The sequence below is a fragment of the Cariama cristata genome, unplaced genomic scaffold, assembly GCF_000690535.1.
Source record: "Cariama cristata isolate BGI_N322 unplaced genomic scaffold, ASM69053v1 scaffold12421, whole genome shotgun sequence".
Lineage (NCBI taxonomy): Eukaryota > Metazoa > Chordata > Aves > Cariamiformes > Cariamidae > Cariama > Cariama cristata.
Window position 1 is genome coordinate 6,536 of NW_009601049.1, and position 5,528 is coordinate 12,063.

Below are 5,528 nucleotides of genomic sequence, written 5' to 3' on the forward strand. Positions count from 1 at the left end.
ATAACTCATACATGAGCTCTTCAGATCAGACATCTTTCTTGCATAAGAAAGAATGATGCTCATTGGTTTTGAACGTTATAGAGTCAGTTTCTTCTGTCATAAAAATCTGCTGAGTAAAGGATGTTTAAGTGTCTCAAAACTTTTGAAAACAATGATTCCTAGTTCTGTTGCAAGACATAGATTCACAGTACTCATCACTAAATCTGCTCCTGATCCGTGCTATAACAGGTCAGTGTTGCTAACAGCATACTCTCTTTAGCAATCTCAAAGAGCTTTAACACAACAAACAAATAAATCATTACAATGTTTGCTATTAGACTTGCAAAGTTTCAAGATAAGAATTTCCCAATCTGTATCGGTGCAAAATTGCAATATTTCACAGCTTTTCAGTGAAAATAAGGAAGGCCTACCAGCCTTGAAAATTTTCCGCTGAAAGTGCAGAGAGAGTGAGCACTCTCCTAGGACAGTCAGTGGTCTAGGCATGTTTCTACCTTTGATGTGGGGTCAGGCAGCGGCAATCTGTGTGTCTCACTTCCCAGCTGGGTACCGCAGCCTTCAGGCAAGTGGCTATTCTCATTCCTGTCTCTGGCACTGAACAGAAAGTCTAACTTTGATTCAAGGAAAGTTTTGCAAAAATGGTTTAATTGCTGCATGCATACATGCATACATGTGCGCACACATGCAAAGAGTTTTTTAAACAAAAGAGTATTCCCTGCATGAACTTTCTGGCCAATTCTAATTATGAGAAGATGACTAATAGGACCAACTCACTCACCACTGGAAAGTGGGAGCCATGTACTCATGCGTACCCAAGTGAACAAATTAGGGCAGGAACTAAAGAGAACTCTGCATGACTTGTGAAATGTCTTGATTTGAGATTTTGTCAGGGTATTCTCTTTAAACACTTTACAATTACAGAAATGCCATGGTATCTCTAGTGATCACATATCATCAGAGCATCAGTTTCATGTTGAAAGAACTGAAAACAGCATTTCAGCAAAACATGGAAATATTTTCTAGCAACTAGATAGAAACTGGCAACACTTCATTTTTCAGATAACTTAAAGGTTTTATTTCAGAATAGAGTCAAGACAATGTATTTCTGAATAAGTGACAAGTTTTTTCAAGAGTTTTTATTGTAATAAAGTGTGGGTTTAGGTAGCATGGGAAGCCTTCAGGCATGCTCAATATAGAGGTATGCATATTTCCAATGCATATTTCTATATTATATTTAATTGTATATGTTTAATAGATTTAAATCCTAATTCTACTTTCCCACACTACCTGCTTCACATACAACAAGCTATTTCCAGCCTCTTCTGTTCCAGTTCTGTTGCAGGGACAGCCTTCTGCAACACCTACACATTTCACCAAACTTTACCCTATTGTTACTAATATATAATGAGTAAGATTTTGTGATTTATTCTTGAGCTTGAAGCCACACGAATGAGCTTTTACTGTGAGTCTGAGTAGTCAGCTACAAATGTCAATGCTTTTAATCCATATACTGGCCTCCAGGACAATTAAATTCATAGAGTAATGAAAGGATTGAGTTAAAAGGAAGTGGGAAAGATCCAGTTGGGTCCAACCAGCAGTATCTAAAGTTCTGTTCATCATAATAATGAATTGATCTTGGAATCACATTATGGTAACTACCGATAGCATAAAAAAAATTATAGTCAGAAAAAAAAGGTTGACTAGTTATTGAAAAATAATTGTACCTTCATTACCCACTCAAAATTCATAATTAACAAAATGCTTCTGGTTTTATTGTAAGGTGAGAAAGGAAGATCAACACAATAGTTTCTGCTACCTTATTCCTCATCTGGATTTTGTGATATTAAAGCTTCATTATCTTTTTTCTTTACAGATTTGACACTCATATACATAATTTCTATTCTTTTGCAAGGGCTAGACTTATGACAATAACTAGTTTTAAATTCACTGTCCAATCTGAAAAGAATCTGAATTTTGACAATCTAGGAAGTTGAAAAAAAATTGATTTTATATTTGGCAAACAGCTTTTTTTGTTATAAATTGGATATAGTTAAAGTAAATTTTAAAGTGAAACACTATTTCAAAGAAGGCAAAGTATTTCGTTTTGAAATATCAACATAGCTCCTTTTTTTCAGAATTTCTCTATACACAAAAATTTGCCAAAACAGATACAGACAACATGTTTAATGTGAGCCATTTACCAGTAGAAGAGGATATTCAATGCAAATACTTCATCTATATAGAGCAGATCTAGATGCCGAGGGTTTCCTGTTCTGCATGTTGGAAAGTAACACCAAAAGCATCCATGTTGCCACATCTAAACTGACTTTTTTGAGGAGAATCATTTAAAAAGGTGCCACATTTAGACACGACATTCATGCCTTGTACAGACAGGCTGACTTCCTCTCACTTCCTTCAGACTCTTCCTTTTTCAGTCTGACTTCCATTCAGGTGCCATGCAGGTTGTTACCCTCCTCTGTATGTCACCCACCTACTGAATCACATGTAGCCTGCATCCCCTCCTAACTATTTCACATATTCATTCAATGAGACACTAGCAATCTGGTCCTATGGAGCATCCAGCATTGAAAAGCAAAAGAGGAGAAAGGAAACACATGTCCACACTTAGTATCGTGACTGCCCTGCTTCCAGGAACCATAAAGCAAATGCTTAAGGTGTATTTCCAACTGAGGCACCTGAAACCTAAGAGAGAGGCGACTTTGTCCACTCCCATGAAAGAACCACGACTTCCTTGTTATCAGTGGTAGTAGAGCAATCGCTGTATTTAATAAAAGTATATGAAAGCCTGGTCTTCCTTAATCATAAAATACAAAGTAAAACCATGAGAAACAGTAATGGAAGTTAATCTGAAAATTACAGTATAAATGATGACGTTAATGTGAAGAATTTTTACACCGGATATGCACCTGTGGCTTACATATGAGAGGGGGAGTAACACAAGTTTGGAACCTATTGGTGACATTATTAAAATGACATTATATTATTGCAGAGAGACAAAGAGAGAAAAGAGCTTAAAAGATGTTCCATCTTAATGAGAGAGTACTCTAAAAAGAAGACTAGACAAATAGTCATAAAATAAAATATGATATAATGAATTAGTTTGGCATTATAAGAGAAAGGAAAATATTATTAATTTGTGAAGCAGACAGTCATCTTTGCTACAGAATTAAAAGTGAGAGAGCTCTTATAAATGCTACCCACACGATGTAACACTTTACCAAAGCTCAACTATGAAACCAACTTATTCTGCTGATTACTGCTGTTCTAGCCATCTTTCCTGCATGTAAAACATGAAGTCAGCCAGTTACGAAGTTATCGAATGTTTCCAGAGTGTCACTTACCAGAAGGATTTGATAACTTACAGAGAAATGAACTGTTTTGCTTTCTGATCTTGATTCAGTACTGCTAACTTACCACGTTTTGTGATAGTTTCAAATGTGGATTATTTTTGGTTCTTGTTTCCCCCCCAAGTATTTCTACAATTCTTGTCCAGCTCATTTTTAATCTGTATGATGTAAATCAATTAGAGCAGGTTTTGTGTTTCTATAGTACCGCCTAACACTACTTCTAGCACAGGAGAAGAGGCCTATTTTTAATCTCCTATATTTGTTGTATTTGTTTGGGTTCAAATGAATTAAAAAGATGACAATAGCAGGAACTAGAGGCTGTGTCTAGCAGGTAAGAAGGCTGACTCTGAAAACATACAAGAAGAAAAGAAGTCTTATCAGAGTTTCTACAGAACTTCAAACACCTCACCTTTCCCCACACACTAGCACACGAAGTGAGGTCTCTGCAGTGTGGCTGAAGGCCAACAGAGACCAACTTTCAATGAGAATTTTCACAGGGAGGAAGGAGGTTGAGATATTTCTTACAGTTTACGATGATACAACTGACCAGCACTAAGTACTGTGGAAGTTAATACGTACAATTCTCTCACACTCTGGAGGGAGACTTTCTAATTTGCACAAAAGTAAGCAGTACTTCTGCTGCTGGCCCCATTCATCACTAGTTCAAGGAAGCTACAAATCCCCAAACAGAAGCTCTAAAAGCAGGACTAAGGTGTACTAAGTTAAAAATAACCCATTTCATGTAGAGTAGGATTCATTTATTGCCTGTGGGTTCTGAACTCTAGGAGTCTTTGGGGTCTGGCTACTCAGTTCCTAGCTTGAAAGAAACATGGAGTATTTGCTGAGTGTAGATAGTTTTATTTATGTAAAAACAGCAATGCTCTATTTTTCGTGTAAACCACAGCCTCAGCCCAAACGTTAATGTTCATTTCCCATAGAAAACCCACACCCCAGGCACTGATCCTGGTTGGGAAGAACAAAGCATCCTGCTGCTTGTTCCAGCTTTCAATACAAGATGCTGCATCACAGAGCAGAGCATGAATGTCGATAAATCCCATCCACGACACAGCATAGTCCAACCAGATGTTACCCAGTGTTTCATGCTTTCTAAGTTGTATCACATATCCTGTTACAGGAGGTGCTCTTCTTGAAGTGTCACCTATTGGAATCATGTAATTATGTGAGAATTTCCATTTTCCTTAAAAAAATCTTGCTTTCTGTTGGAAAAAACCCAACTAATCCAGCAGCAGTCCAATGATGAAAGAAACATATTTCAAAACGGATTTTTTTAGTCAAAGTCATAGCTGTCAGGTTGCCTGATATATGGTTTCTCAGGATCCTGACATCATTTTCCTACACTCTGGCAGGACAGTTCTGGCCAACTGCAACTTCGCAGTTACTATCAGTGACACAAAGGATGACTCTAATGGCTGTCCTATGTGTAAGGAGTTTTTAATGAAAACAAAGAGCCATCGATACATTATTTTTCATTTTGAACAGTCAGTATTTCATTAATTACTGAACTGGCTGTATTATAGCTAATAAGTAAGATTTCCTTTCTTGTTATCAATTCTACTGGTGAATAAGGAAGTACTATATAGCATGTTTGCAAGAAAATTGCATGCCTATAAATATTGTGCTATAACAGAATTTATCCAGACTCTTTAATCCTAATTTTGACTGCATATTTTTATTTTCAATTTGTAATATACTTATCTTGGAAAAATGCCTCTGTCTTACTGCTTCTGCTGCAGGAAGCTTGCCTGTTGCTACTCCTGTGAACAAAAGTAACTTGAAAATTTGGGGACATCGTTTGTATCCTGTGGATGTTCGAACCCGAAGTAGTGTTGTGTAGAAATGTGCCACCCCAGAGCAGGAAAAGAAGCAGATCAAACTGAACATTTTAAAGTACTACTTTTTCAAAACAGCAGCCAGAAGAGAATGAAGAAGAAAAACCATCATGAAGAAACTGAGAACTTTTTGTTCAACTGTAACTTCATAACCACTAAAAAACGTTCATTAAGATGTAAAACCATGACTGTGGTTAAGACAGCTGACTATGAAATAGAAAGAAATCTCCATTTTAAAAGTTAAAAAGGGAAAGAATAGTGAAATTTTGAGTAGTTAATAATCTCCTGCTTCATGGAAGCATCTGCCATGTCA